The 16,445-nt window shown below is 40.3% G+C and overlaps 1 long non-coding RNA gene across 1 annotated transcript; it reads right to left on the reverse strand.

The window, feature by feature from the left end:
• Positions 1–79: 79 nt before the first annotated feature.
• LOC109305384 lies at positions 80–14,295 on the reverse strand. The gene is made up of 3 exons (XR_002099613.1): positions 14,285–14,295; positions 782–785; positions 80–602 (listed from the first exon to the last, which is right to left on the reverse strand). It is a non-coding gene; the product is annotated as an uncharacterized LOC109305384 (long non-coding RNA).
• Between the last annotated feature and the right edge of the window lie 2,150 nt (positions 14,296–16,445).

Raw genomic sequence — 16,445 nt, forward strand, 5'->3', positions numbered from 1 at the left:
AAATAGAGACCACATTGGCCCTTTTCCCATCCTCTGGGACCTGGCCCATGCACCACGAGTGCTCAAATAGTCTTGCCAGTGGCTGTGCAATGACATAAGCCAGTGCCTTCAGTACCCTCGGATGGAGCTCATCCAGGCCTGCCAACTTAGTGCAGAGTCACTTAGAAGGACTGGATGCATTTATCTCAGGGTCAATGCTTGGTGGTCTGGCATCCTGCTGTTGTCTCTCTCTGATTCCATTTTGAGACTTGTCTTGCCCCTCATTTAGGAACACTGAGGCAAAGAAGACATTGAGGAGTTCAGCCTTGTCCCCCCTTGTCTGTCACCAATTGCTTTTGCCCAGTCAATAGTGGTCCTATACCACCCTGGGCCTTTCTTTTACTCCCTATAGATCTGAAAAACAATTTTTGTTGTCCTTAGCTTGGGATGCCATCCTAAGCTCCATGGTAGCTTTGGCCTTTCTAACTGCCTCCCTACAACTGCAAGCTGAGGAGGCATACTCCTCTTTAGTAATCTCTCCCTGTTTCTGCTGCTTATATGCCCCGCTTTTTGCCCTTAGACTGCTCTGAATTTCTCTGGTTAGCCAAGGAAGTCTCTTGGCCCTGTTCCCCCATTTCCCCTACATCAGGATCATCTCCCTCTGTTCCTGAAGGAACACTTCCTTAGGGCACAGCCACCCTTCCTGGGCTCCCATCTTGCCAAATCTCTTACCCTGCAGTGTGTCATTGACTAAATGCCTGAGCTCGCTGAAGTCATCCTTCCTAAAGTCTAGCACTTCCACCCTTCTAGTTACCTCTCCCACTCAATGCCTTATGGTGAATTCTATTATTTGGTGGTCACTGTCCCCCAGGTGACCACTAATCTGTAGGTCCCCTACCATGTCATCCCCCATTGCCAGTACCAGGTCCAGTAAGGCATTCCCCCTAGTGGGAACATGTACCTTCTGCATCAGGTAGAGGTCCTGCACACAGGATAGGAACCTGCATGAACGGTGGGAATTTTCTGTCTGTGTCTCCCAGCAGATGTCAGGGTAGTTTAGGTCCCCCATGGCTACCACTTCCCTAGTCTTTATGGTCTCCAAGAGCTGCCTCAGGAGTTCCAAATCTAGTTCTTCACCTTGGTGTGAGGGTCTGTAGCAGACCCCTACCACCAAATCCCTTTCCCCTTGACCTCCATGTATCCTAACCCACAATCCTTCTACTTTCTCCTTCTCCAATCCCATTTTGATAAGGATGGATGTATAACGCTCCTTGACATAGAGCGCAACCCCTCCCCCTCTCCTCGCTACTCTATCCTTTCTGTACAGCTTATAGCTCTCAATGTGTACCACCCAGTCATGGGTAGAGTCCCACCAGGTTTCTGTTAACCCCACTAATTTGTAAGTGTTTTCTGCAAGCAAGAGTGCTAGTTCATCCTGCTTGTTCCCCATGCTCCTAGCATTAGTGTATAGGCACTTGAGTCCTGTGACTGGCACCTTTGTTGCCCCCCCGGTTCTGATGCCCAATGGGCCCCTTATTGCTTACCTACTTATTGCTTACCTGTGCTGTACTGCTGGATGTCCCATGGATTGCAGGTTCCTGATGTTCTCCTTCTTCTGCCTCCCTGTCCCCTGTCTGAGCTAGTTTTAAAGTCCAACATAGGAGATCAGTCAACCAGTCAAAAGCTGTCTGACTATGACTTCTGTTATCTCATCCCTCACCTTGTCCTCTTCTCATCAAAATACTCTTTATTAGGTGGCTAGTTGCAGCTTTTTTTTTTTTTTTTTATGAAGACTTAGGCAAAGCAGTTGTTGAGCATCTATGCCTTCTTTACATCTTCTTTTAAGACCTCACTCTAGCTATTGGAGATATATTTTCCTTTTTTATTTGAGGAATCCTAGAAACTTTCTTGTGCTTTCCATCATGTCTGAATAGCTTCTTATTGGGCTTCCAATACTGTGCCCTATTGAAGCTTCTAGTCCTCTGGGCACCTGTGTGCTTCTCCATGTGTATCTTCCCAAGGAATATTCCTTAAACCACAGAAAGCCTGAATTTTACTGCTTTACCTTCATCCTCTTCAATGCTTTCTTGAAGTCAATCAAAAAACACTGTGATATAAATGAAGACTCTCAGGCACACAATAATTCCATTTTATTGCACAACCAAACTTCACACTGTAGGATGATTCTTCCAATTGCATTGGTAGAAAACCAGCCAATAGTCATGATTTTTGTCTCACCAGCTGCTGAGAATTTGGGGGTTGTCTCCAGCTTTCCAGGTGGATTTCAAAGGCCAAAAGGCTTACTTTTGATTTCACTGTCCAGAAAGCTGGTGGAGTACATTTGGAAAGATGGTATGGGGTGCTTGTACATGTGACAAAATTACCTGTTAAAGAGGCTTAATTGGCCTTTAGCAGTGCTTTAATGGTGTCATTGTTTACACCTTTGGTGGTGTATTTCACTTTAATTTTGTCATGATGTACACATGCGGTAGTGTATATCACTTTAAATTACCTTGTTATGTAGCAAGGCAGGCAGGCTCCACTGAGGAAAAAAAGGGAAAAAAGCGGTGAGGAGCCTGATCTTCTTTTTCTTCCAAAGCTTGCCTGACTCTCCCATGGCAGGGGAGAGCAAGCTGTCGGAAGGCCACGTGGTCCCTGAGTTGTGGGGGGCCCTGGTCCTTCCCTCCACAGCAGTGGCACCTCTTAGGAAGCACCCACCTGCTAGCGGCCCACTCCGGGTGGTCCCAGGTAGGTGCCACCAGCATGGAGGGAAGGACCAGGGCCCACTGGCAGCTCATCCCCTGGCTGTGGGAGAGGTAGGTAGGCTTTGGGGGGGAAAAAAAAAGACTGGGCCCCCCTTTTTTTTTTTCTGGTGGAGCCTGCCCATGGCAGTGGGGGAGGGTAGGGGTGGGGAGGGGGGGAGCTGTTGTGGGGCCATCACTGTGACATGACAGAAGTCCCTAAATTGAAACAGTTTTTAATTGACACAATTAAAAACCCACAAATTAAAACCTCACTGTTTCAATTTAGGAAGAACTAACCCCCCATCACATGTACAAGCAGTCATGGTGTCATAGATTTCATAGATTTCATAAACATTAGGGCTGGAAGGGACCTCAGAACATCATCAAATCCAGCCCCGTGCCCCAGGGACAGGAAGTCAGCTAGGGTCAAAGGATCGGAGCAAAATAAATGTCTAAATCTCTCTTAAAGGAGTCCAAAGTAGGTGCTTGTACCACCTCTGGAGGCAGTCTGTTCCAGGCGTGGGGGCTTGGACAGTAAAGAAGTTCTTTCTTATGTCCAGCCTGAAATGGTCTTGGAAGAGTTTGTGACTATTTGACCTTGCCATCCCTTGAGGCGCTCTGGTGAACAGGCATTCCCCCAGATCCTGATGTACACCTCTTATATACTTATAGACAGCCACCAGGTCCCCCCTGAGCCTGCGCTTTTCCAGGCTGAAGAGTCCCATGGCTCTCAGACTTTCATCATAAGGCCTATTTTCCTGCCCTCTGATCATGTGTGTGGCTCTTCTCTGGACTCTCTCTTCTTCGCATCCATTTTAAATTGTGGAGCCCAGAATTGGATGCACTACTCCAGCTGCGGCCTCACCAAGGCCAGTTTGTAGGTGGGTCACTCAGTTTCCATGTGAAGAAGAGTTAGCACTGTGCGCAAGTTTTCCAGAGAGATTATTTTACAGGGGAAAGCCTTATCCCCACAGTAAAACCAAAAGAAAGAAACAAAGCAGGCACACAAAGAGCAAACAAATAAATGAACTCAAAACATGTGAACTTTCTTCCGACCCTGTGAGGAGTGAGACAGGCTGCGTTCTTCTACTTAAGCTGATCCTGCTGCTCCCTCTCCTTGCTCTTTGCCCTTGAAGCTCCTAATTCTCTCCATAGCTCTAGCCTCACTTAGTGATCAGTTATAGATGGCCCCCAGGCTTCCAGCCAGGCAAGCTTTTACCTGTTAACTACCTGCACCTGGGTCGCAAACCTCTGCAGGCTGAGCACCTCCTTATATAGTCGGAGAGGGGAGGGGGGACGGGACATACTGTAGGTATACAGTGCAATTCTAATTGTTTGAGTCTCCTGGATACAATCTTGCCCCTAGATTTGTTATACTTCTAAGCTTTTCCATGTTGCCTAGAGCTAGCCCACAGTGTAACCCATAGCTAGAATGGTTAATGTTAGAGAAAGAAAGTTCATAGGTGAATAACCCTATTTTTCTGTCCTGTCCTATTTTTATGCATCTTTGGAAGAAACTACTTCAAAAAACTTAATGCAAACCCATTGTTGTTCTATTCAATGTTCACTTTATAGTTCCCATTTTTGTAATTTTCTTGCAATTATATTAAATGTTTGTTTTGTGCATAGTGAGAAGATGATAGAGAGAGTGCTCTTTAAACTGGGAGACAAGGACAATCCCAGACTTGACAAAAATAAGGTACAATTTTAGACAGTGAATATTACAGTCATTACAATAATAAGAACTTTTCCTTACCTGCAACCTTAATATTAGCATTTGGATGTCTTTTAAATGCATATGCCCTAGTTTAAACAATTGGGCTTTATGAAAGAATTGGTGATAAAATTCTATGAGCTGTGCTATGCAGAAGGTTAGAATTGCTGATCATTATAATCTCTTCTGGATTTAATAGCAAAGAATCAATTGAATCTATTAATCTGTTCATGTGTGATTTGGGTATCTGTTGAAGAACTACTACTACAGAGGTGCAAATATCTTATGGCTGCCTTAAGCCAGGGGTGGCCAACCTGAATCATGGGTGCCACAATTGGCATGGACAACCTCCATGTGTGGTATACAGATGAGTGGGGAGGGGACAGGTAGCACAGTGGCAGATAGGATAGGGAGCAGAAATCAGAATTTCAGATAAGGAAGGAAGCATAGGGAAGGTAGCAGAAAACAAAGCAGCAGTTTGGTCAGGAGGCACAGGGCAAGCCCTGATCTGGGATCAGGTAAGGGAAAAGGTAAGGGTGGCACTTGGGAAGGTCATGGGGCTAATTTGTGACACACCTGACACAAAGGTTGGCCTCCCAACTGACTTAAAGTATCTCAGTATAGTGTGGCAGGATGGCTGGGTGCTCTTCTCTCTGAGGAATTTTCTTCACTATATATCTGACCATTTCCTCTCTGAGATGCATTTCTTTCATTGTGTCTCCTTGGGTGGAAACAGATGTTGCCTGATGTTGCATTGGTGCCAGCATAACAATTTTTATAGCAGCACGAATGGCCAGCAACCAGACATTGATACCTTATGTTGCACCACATTAAAGGAAAACTAGTGGCTCGATAAACAAAGTGGTAATAGACTCTGCCACTTCGTTGGAACTGTGGTGGAAGACTCTCCCAACACTTGGACAGGTGCTCCAAGGGATTGACAGGTGCTCAAGCCCCCAGATAACCGATCCATTTTCCCTGCTTACAGAGAGTACCTTGGGGCGTCACTCCATAAACAGAGAAGTCTGGGTTCCCTGCTCAGCCAGATCTATCCCCTGCAATTACAAGGGACAGAGTGTAGCTGTGCAGGGAAAATCCTTTCTTTCCCTGCTCAGTCAGACTGGTTCCCTGGGTCTGGCTAGATGTGAAAAAGCCATGCTCCATCAGAATCAAGGCCTTCAAACTCCTACAGGGGCTTCTGCACTTACAGGTGCACACAGGGGTTTTTCCAACACACATGACTGCAAAACAGAAGGGGGACCCATGTGGTGGATTTTGCATGAGGAAATCCCCTGCAGAGGGATTTCACTGTGTGTATCTGCAAAGGTAAAGGAGGACCCTGGTGGTGGATTCCCCTGCTCCCCAAGACAGGGGGTGCATCTGCAAGTGGCGAGGATTCTCCATTTGCAGATGCGCCTCAAATCAGGGTGTGCCAACTGAGGTAGATATCTCAGGAGTGAAGTTAGCTGTGCCATGACTTCATGGCACAGCCAGTCACGCTCTACCTAGTATGTCTGTTTTCAGCCTTTAAGTCTTTGCTGTCCCAGCTTCTGAATATTGAATATATATTTTTCCCATGAACTCTCCTTCCCAGTTTATAAAAAAAATACATTAATATATTATGTAGACAGTATTTCTTGGGAAAAGGACAAATATAGTGGCCAACTTTAAAATAGGGAAGAAGTTGTAGCTGGGGAGCTACAGACTGGTCAGTCTCACCTCACTCCCTGAAAAATTCATGGAGTAGATCCAATAGGAATCTATTTCTAAGCACTTAGAGAAGAAAGAAGAGTCATCTCTTCTAAAAGAGGTGTTTAGAAATAGTCAACATGGATTCACTAAGGGCAAGTCATGCTTGACCAACCTGACTGCCTTCCATGAAGAGAAGACTGGTTCCATGGATTCAGGGAGAGCAGTGGATGTGATATACCTTGACTATGAGGCAATGTTACTGTGCAGTAGTAATGGGAAAGAAACGTGCCCTGTGGTACTGCACAGTAATGCTGGTTACTGTGCAGTCCAGCCAAAGGGTAGTAATCAGTAGCTTGATGTCAGTTGGCAACCAGTATCAAGTCCCGGGACCAATTTTGTTCAATATCTTCACCAACAGCCTGGTAGATGGTATGGAAGCACCCTCAGCAAGTTTGTGGATGACACCAACCGGGGGGTGAGGGTGGGGGAGCAGTAGATACACTGGAGAGTAGGTCTTGGATTCAGAGAGAATAAGACAAATTGGAAGACTGGATCAAAAGAAACCTCATGAAGTTCAATAAGGAGAAATGCAAAATCTTGCAGTTAGGATGGAACAATCCCATGCACCAGTACAGGCTGGGGACTTACTGGCTAAATAGAAGCTCTGAAGAAAGGGATCTGGGGGTTACACTGGGCAATAAAAACCATCAGTGTGCTTTTGTTGCAAAGAAGGATAACAGAATACTGGGCTATATTAGTAGGATAGTTGCTAGCAGATGGAGGGACAAGATTATTCCCCTCTACTTGGCACTGGTGAGGCCACATCTGGAGTACTCTATCCAGTTTTGACCTACCCACTATAGAAAGGATGTAGGCAAGTTCAAGTTGGAACAAGTTCAGCAGAAGGCAATGAAAATGGTTGGAGGGCTGGGACACACAATTTATGGGGAGAGGCTGAGAGAACTAGACTTATTTAGTTTGGAGATGAGAAGACAAGGGGGATTTAATAGCAGCCTTCAATTCCTTGAAGAGTGGTTCCAAAGAGGATGGAGCTAGACTGTTCTCGGTGGTGGCAGATGACAGAACAAGGAGCAATGGTCTTAAGTTGCATCAAGGAAAGTTTAGGTTAGATATTAGTAAGAATTTATTACTCATATGGTAGTAAAGCACTGAAACAGGCTACCCAGATGGCTATGGAATCTCCATCCATAGAGATTTTCAAGACTCGGGTAGACAATACCTTGGCTGGGATGATCTAGTTGGGGATGGTCCTGCTTTAAGAATGTGGTTGGACTAGTTGACCTTCTGAGGTTCCTTCCAACTCTGATTTTTCTATGATTCTGTAGCAGTTATTATCTGGGGATGCCATAACAAGTCATTTAATCATGTGTTCTTTCTACCTTGCTATTGTAATCTGGAGCCAATAACTCAACCTGTCTTACATCATCTCTTCTTGCATGGGGTAAGTTTGAAAAAGCACCAGTATGTCTCCCCTGCAGAGGAAATAAATGGTTGTTGTTACTTATGTGTGTAGAGTCGCACCAAACTGTTTGAAAAATATTCATTTTCAAAATTGGGCTTATCTGTGTTGTTGAGATAACAGAGTACCCTCAAATGTTCTTATTTGTATGCATGAATACACTTGTAATCTTCTCTCTGGGAGATGTAACCCATATTGCTGTAAATCAAGCTTTTCAATAGTGAGATGTGGATTCTGAGTGAAGGAAGATGGAGTCCTCACTTTAGATGTCCAGCTCTAACTTTTTCACATTTCAGCATTACAAAAGTTCTAGTTTGATTCTATAGTTTTATTACCAGTAGGATTTGAGGATGGGTAAGGGTTCATACCATAAAGTTCCTTTTTGTATGTAACATAATACAGTTTTACCACATTGCTTTTATTAAAGTGAAAAGTTCAAAAGCAGTCCCTGCATAGGAAAATGTAAATCATGCAGTTGTAAAAACTTAAAGGAAAAAGTGTGTTTTAGAACAGTGAGGGCTCTGCCACACAGTAAGTGAACCTAAATGCTTCACTTTCCTTTGCTCACTGTATAAATATTTAAGCTTGAAGTCAAGGGAAATGTATTGTTAAAAAAAGAAAAAGCAAACCGTGGAAGGCCTTTGACAATCTCATCCCAAGCTGGCTGATCATAAAGAATGCTGCCTTTTAACATGTCTAGACGAGCTTTAAAAATGACTCAATAGATTGTAGAATTCAGCACATTTTCTTCCCAATTATTTTTGAAGGGATTCTGACAAATGTTTTCTGAGAGAGGAATGGCAGGCTGTCTATTTTATTTTAGTTTTATGGGACTTTTATTTTTATCCTGTCATGAGAAGCAAATGACAGAGCTATGATTAGGATAAACTGAGTAAGGTGGGGAGGGAGGGAGCTCAATCTGCACAATTTATGATATAGCTTTCTTTAATCCGTCAAGAAATATGTGTTATATGGTCTTTCAATCAAGGGTAAAGCTTTGGTTATATATGTTAATACATTCTATCCAGACAATCTTAAAAAGATATCAACAATTGCTGCAAGTACTTGGAGCAGAAGCTGTGTGCAATTCTGAAATCCTTGAGGACTCCTGAAGGCAATATGGATCTCTCTAATTTTTTTTTTTTGATATCCAGCATTAAAAATTAAAGCTAACATTATTTTTTAAATAGTTACACTTTTGAAAAATACCAACCTGTTATCATGATAAGCATTATTGTAGACTATCCACTATGAGCCAATAGGACTTACTGGAACTATGAACCTTTGTCACATCTTTACTTCTGTGCCTGGGGATGTTGTAATTCTCAGTATATGGTCTCACCACTTCCACTTTGAGAAACTATTTTGTATTTCTGACCAAAGCTGCAAAGTTGAGGTTTTTTTCACTAGTAGCAAGATAAAGAAATTGCTTTTTAATATAAGTTAATATGGGTATACTGGTCATATCTCATTCTGGCATGGTATGCTAATGGAACTGACAAGGTAATAGACTGGCCATTGTGTAATAACTAATGGATATGTCCAGTCAGAGGCTACTTGGCTTTCCTGTTTATTAGTATGGAAGACAAAAACTAAAGTTTTGTCAACAGTTCTGCAGAAGTCTAAAAATGTTATAGTAATAAATACATTTGAATTCCCTCCATTTCCATTCACTGCAGCACATTAAGAGATTGTGCTTTCCTACTGGAAATCATAATATTTTTATCTCGTGTAATGTATTTGAGCATTACTTGCTTTAGAACTATGCATTCATCAAAGTACATTGAAGTGAAAGGTAAAGGAGTTAAGATATTACATAATTTAAACTGCTATTCAATAAGCAATATGCAATAAAAGAAGTAGATACAAGTCTTTATTAGACTTTCACTACCATTTAAAATACCATTATTTGGATTGATTCATCTCTCACATCAGTTTTCTACTAGGTTAACTCCATTGACTTCAACAGACTTAACCCTGCTAGCCTATACCAACATGACAAAAGATTTAAATCAATCTCTATTACCACTGTTGTTACTTTAGGCTATTCCCCAGTCTGAAGAAAATATGGCCATTTTAAATGCCTGTATTTAGCATTTTTCTTTAAAACCACAGATTTTCCACAGAATGTCAGGCAAAATAAAATAGTCCTTTACATCATACAATGAAAGAGAGCATGGTTTTGCATGCAATACAGACTGTGAGGAAAAATAATAGACACCCTATAGACCACTGTTTAGTGAAGGCTGTAAAGATCAAATCTATGTCTGCTTTTGCTGGTGCCAAATTGTCCCTTTGCACACAAATAACATAGTATGTGTGCACTATAGAAAAAACAAAGAAAACTTGATATTAGTATAGAGGATCTTTATATTCTTTGTGTGTCTTCTGCTTTGGCTTTCTAATCAATATTTCATTTAAACTTGTAGAAAGGTCAATGATAACTTTTCATACAAGACAGACAAAGCAATAATAGGCAGATACTTAAGTAAAATTTCAATCTAACTTTCATGAGAGAATCAGAGCTTCTAGGAAGGAAAGAGATATGTTCACATCAATTAGGTAAAATTATCTTCAGGTCCAAAGAGAGCTTCTAAATTACATCTACCAAAGATTGTGTTATGTATTGATCTCCCTAAATACATACACATGTGAAGATACACTTTCATTTCAGCACCACAAGAATATAACAAAAAGGATTAAGAAGAGTAGTGTATCTCCCAGCTAATAAAACAAAAGGGAAAAACAGGGAAAAAAGACAAAAGACTGACAAAGATTGCAAATTCTTCTGTCAGTTTTCTGAGCTCTTGGGTAGTAGGATAGCAGGAGCTGGAACAGTAATAAAGGAACACGTTGACAACATTTCTTCCTAAGGCACTTGTGCACAAAGCAAGATTAGCCAAAGGCAGGACAAGTTTGGTTGTTGATATCCTGACTTTCTTTCCCCACCCTGGTTGGTTTGAAGGGGCATTTTTACACATGCACTGGGGACTGGGGGACAGGATGGGATGGGCCGCTCTAATTAAAGTGCCTGCGGTGGTGGCTCATGTATTAGTGTCCCTGCACTTAAAAATGGTGGTGGGGTCACTTTAATTAAAGCGCATTGAGCGATTTTTAGTTAAAGCATCCCCACTGCCATTTTGAAGTGAAATAATAAAAGAGATGTGGAGCCTGCTAATTAGCACGCTCCAGCAGACTTGATTAATCAAGTCTGTTCCGACGCGCTGTAATTACAGTGCATTAGAGCAGCCTCCCCACACATCTACAGGCATCCAAGAATACCAGACCATCACTTTCCTTAGGTGCCCTGTTGACCAAAAAAACAAGGTTATGGGGCCTTGCCTGAACTTCTTCCTTACACTTCTGAATGTGTCAGATACAAGGCCTAATATAGAGCCATAGGAATTTGTTCTAATGCTGTTCAGATTAGGTCAGTGCTACAGCTGCTAGCTAATCTTCGTGTCAGTGTTGGATCAACATCCCATATAAATCAGCAATTTTAAATATACCAGTGTTTTTACATGCCACTGAGACAGTAAGCCTGTGACCATTACTCCACCCCACCACTTCCCACCTCAAAGCATAAACAGGAAACCATTTTTGAGGGTGATGACATGATTCTAATTGACTGAAAAATCTCTTGCGAGGACTTTGTGCCACTAGTTTGTGGAAAAATTTACAAGAGTACACCCATGCTCTTTCTCTCTCTCTCTCTTTCTATCTATTTATATTAGTTGATTACTAGTGTTCTCTTTCAGTGAGTCACTCGGCATTCATCTATCAGCAAAATTAAAATCATTTGAAATGTCTGATCAGTTTAATCACTTTTAGTTTCTTTTGCTAATCTAAAAATGGAACTGTTCTTTCTGGAATTGAATTACTGGTTAAATTACTTTTGGAATTTCATCTTGATAGATTTTCAAATTAATTTTTCTTTATCAAATTGAAACTTAAAACATATAAAAATACTACATGCATATATACATGCATGCATGCATATATACATGCATAAAAATACGTGCATGCATTTTTGTGTGCATGCACACATGTGCACACACGCACACACATGTTATATGTATAGAGTGTGAGGTAGATTTCAGAAAGAGCTTTCCATACAATTATATATATTATATCCATACAATTATAACGTATATAAATAATCGTATGGATATTATATATATATATATATATATATATATATATACCATTCTGTGGAAAGCACTTTCTGAAATCCACCTCACACTCTATACATATAATGCATGTGTGTGTATATAATGTGTGTGTGCACATGTGTATTCATATATAAATAATTGTATGGAAAGCACTTTCTGAAATATATATAGCATGTCTGTGTGTGTTTAAAGATATATTAGATATACATAAAACAACTGTCCTAGCAGAATGCACTTTCTGAAACCCACCTCACATACTCTGTGCCTTCCATGGAGCGACAAACTTAGCTCACAACTAAAAATCTACAATTTCATCTCAATTTATTGCTGAGATATTGCCTTTTCAATTTTTGACCTATAAAGTTAGATGTCAAGCACTCAATTATTTCCTCACATCACAAAGTTCTCCTAGGAATTGATTGAATTCTTCTGGAGTGGATTTTTGCTGAGACACACCAAAATCTCTTATAAGGCTTTTTCAGGTTACATGGCCCTAATGCCATTACACAATCTCTGCCTCTAACATGCATCTTGCTATAAAATGGGTAAACCTCCAAAAATGACCTTATACAGCAATAGTTCAGTATTCAAAGCAATCTCAGTATTTTATGTTAGTGATTCCAGAAAAACTTCAGTTTCTCTCTCATTATGCAAAATGTTCTTTCAAATGTAATAGAGACTAGATAACTTTCTGTTGAATTCATAGGCAGAGTTTCTGTAGATTGGTTTACAAATTTCTAGAGAAAGCCTATGTTTAAGTGTAAAATGATATAAGGTATATAATAATTTCCAAAAAAAAAATAATAATTAGGTCTTATCACCAAACTATTTCAACACCACTATAATAATAATAATTAAAAAGGAACACACTATACTGGTCTTTCCCAGTCATAACATTTGCAAGTATGAAAAAATAAACCAGAAAACACACTATACTATTCAAAGAATAATTGGAATATTAGGAAGTAGAAGATACTTTCAAATTCTGCAGACATTTTGCCACCTTAGTCAGGGCCCCTGCGATCAGTCAGTGACAGGGGAAGCAGGGGTCCCCCACAGCCTATCTCCTCCTAACATTTCCCAAAGAAAGATATTTCAGTACCTGCAATTACCACTCCATCTCCTCTGTCACCTAAAAGGTAGACTGGAAGAAGGAATTTAAAATATAATTTACAGGAGGAATATAAATATCTACAATTCGGATCTTAAACCAATCTCTGATTATAAATTGGGAAGTTTTCCCTTCATTCAGGTTATCCAGGTATGTTGCATGGATTTTTGAATGTGTTTCTGAAGGAATTGCTTCTGAACACCATTGGAAACACAATAATTAGGATCCAGTATTGCAATTCTTATAATTCCATTTGGTAGAGAATAATCATGCATTAACAGGGAATAAACTAGAATATCTAATCCCCCCCGCCCCCTGCCCCATCCTTTCATTCTGAACACACTGATGATCAGTCATAATGATAATGGTATATCTTATTATTAAGATTCCCAAGAACATGAATTTATTTATTTATTCACTGTACTATACTTAACAGAGAATAACATTTTCCATAAACACAATGGTATGACATGGTCAACTGCATAGTGTCAGTAACATGACCACTTGCATCAGTTGTGAGCAAAAATAGTTATGTGCATTAGCTGAATATTTAATTTGTGCTGACAAATAGGGTATTTTCCCAGTCCTTATTGCAATATTATGTGTAAAAGATCTCAGCAGCCATTTTGGCTGGGTTTTTTGGATCACCAGGCATGCAGCAAAAGTTAATAGCCTTCCATTCACTTTTTCCTTCTCATTGTTATTACTTTAGTCCTTTCTATTTAGTAACTTCTCTGTTCAGGTCTATCCATATAATCTGATGAAGTAGGATGCCTTCTATGAAACCTCATGCCTCTCTGAATGAAGGTGGATTCAGAGTGCCACACTGCTCAGCCTGCTGCCTGACTTGAGACTATCATGGCTAACTCTGTCTACTTATGGATGGCGCCATGCTCAGCCAAATGAAATGGAGTGCAGTCCATTTATACAAGAAGCTAGCTCAGGTAGGCTATATTTAAATTACTTTTTTCCTTTCTCTTTAGTACCCTTGCTGTCTGCAAGTCCATTGATAGCATCTGATGAAGTAGGTTGATGCCTACTAAAGTTTGTGCCTCTTTAAACAAGTTAGGTCCAGAAGTGGCACCCTGTCTTTTATCTATAAACATGTTTGTTTACAATGCTGATCTTAACTGAAATTTTACCATATAGCTCTAGCTTTACCTACCAAAACTACTGATTCCCTTTGATGAATAACAGTAGGTCTTCCCAAGCCAGGTTAAAGTCTCTCCTTACAATGTCATGTTTATATTTTCATTTGATATACTGGGATTACTTACTAACTGACATTTTGATGATGATAATTAGCCAGTGATAAAAAAGTTTATGCACATTTGAAGTAGCTCAGAGTCATTAAATGAGCTGGATGAGGGCCAAACTAGACTTTGATGGGACTCTGCACTGTCATCTTACCCTAGAGCTGCAAAGCTGGCTAGATCTGACTGCCTTTATTTTTGTTTTAATTTTTAGACATGTTAGTTTCTGCTTGTACCACAAATAAAGATGTTTTTATATTTGGGGTTATGCCACTTCCGAAGACCCCTCAGCATTGCAAAGGCTCATGAGGCAGACTTACAATACATACATTTCCCTCCCAAATTCTATTTGTTTCATATCCAACTGAGTTATAACACTATTCAAACTGTTTGGAATAGACCTTAATGTGGGTCTGTAAATGGTTCAATAAAATGGTTTGGGCTGCCAGAACTCAAGCTCCTACACTACAGCTCCAGCCCATTTTGAAACCTATTAAACCAGTAAAAGGTTTGTCAGCCTCATTGGAATGATCAGCCTCAATCCTGTGCTGAGACCAACAGAAGAGGACAATGCTATCTGTATGAGTGATGATGACTTAAGTAAGCTTTCCATAGATCCCCATGCTTCAGTCCACCAGGCTTTAGGAACGATGTTGGAGGGCCATACTTCCCATCTCCACATGCTTCTTTCCCACTCTAGTAGATGTTGTTTACTTTTTTTTAACCATCTTCACACAGATTTTGAAGAATATATCTTTTTGTTGGAAGAAGCCAGGGAAATGAGACCTACAACTTCACAAACAAATCCTTTCCTTCAGAGAAAGTAAACGTGGCAATGCATGAATTTTTAGTAGCACTACAATAATGTAATACAAATGACCTGGGAAAATTACAGGTGTAATGTAGTATATATGATCTGAGAAGAGTTAGAAAACATTAATTATAGGCATTGGTGCAGTAAATTAGTTTATTCACTTTACTAGCTTTTGACAAAGCATAATTGTTCTTTCTATATGTTTCAAAGATTGAGGTTTAAAATGACTTTCATTTTTTTTCTGGCAACATAAAAAATTTGTTTGAAAAATCTCATGTTATGCTGAATAAGCAATGTTTATTTTTATACTGATAATGTTGAATACTGTCTTTTTACTATAGACCTGACTTATTTTTTTTCTTCAGTTTTACAAGACAGGATTGAGGCTTAGATGAATATTTTAATAACCTATAATGTGACCCCAATTTAGGAAAGTACTTAAGAACATCCCTAAAGTTAAATATATACCTAAGTGCTCTGACCCATAGTTATCCAAAGTGAAGTCTTAAAATGCCTAAGAAGAAATCCTATTCTTGACATTTATTACATAATGATTATTAAGGATGTGGGTTTTCCATATCCTGTGGATTTACATTTTTAACCAAGAAAAATGTGGATTTTTCATTTTAATAGACAAACGTGGATTTTCCACTTTTGTAAAGAGCTCTCTGCAGTCTGGCAGAGTTCCAGCCTGCATGGGTCTGCAGGGAGCATGGGACAGCTGGGAGGGAACAAGTCAGGCAGAGATACACATGGCCACCAGGCAGCCGGGAGAGCAGCTCCTGCAGGTAAGTCTGGTGGGGAGGCGGGGGGATTGAGGCCCTCATAGGGAGGGAGTTGGGCAGGGTATGTGGCTTGGGGCCTAAGGCTGGTATGTGTGGCTGCAGGGCTCAGGTGGGGAGCAGGATGGAGGTGCAGGTGGCTCATCCAGTGAGTGGTGCGGGGGTGACTCCCTGCTGCTTCATACACTACCCAGAGGTTTTCTTGAAAAAATGACAACGTGAAACTTTCACCTATTATTTGGAATAATTGTTTTTGTTTAGAAAGCCTTCCATTTTATTGCAATGCTCCAAAGTCTTGTCCAAAATAAAAACTTTTCATTTGAATGTTATTTGAACATTATGATTTCCTAAAAACTTTGCAGATTGATAATTTGCACAACTCTACTGATGTAGCTTAAAACTTTAGCAGCCTATTTGATTCTTCTCTTTATATTACTTTTTTTAATAATCTAATACATGGCTAAATTATGTGGCTTTCCCTTTTTCCTATGGGATATATTTAAACCTAAATGTTACACTGCAGTAATTTTTTCTTAATATTATTTCATCAACATTTTCTATCTTAATTACATCCTATTATTCCTGGTCAAATCTTTTTATATCCTACATAGTCTCTCTTCACGTTTAGTTTTGGTAGATCCTATTGTTTCCTTTCCCCCCATAAGTATGCCGCTCATGATTTTTCACCCCCTCACACAAACCAA

This window comes from Gavialis gangeticus, unplaced genomic scaffold, assembly GCF_001723915.1.
Source record: "Gavialis gangeticus isolate Ggan-Ray unplaced genomic scaffold, GavGan_comp1, whole genome shotgun sequence".
NCBI classification, from domain to species: domain Eukaryota; kingdom Metazoa; phylum Chordata; order Crocodylia; family Gavialidae; genus Gavialis; species Gavialis gangeticus.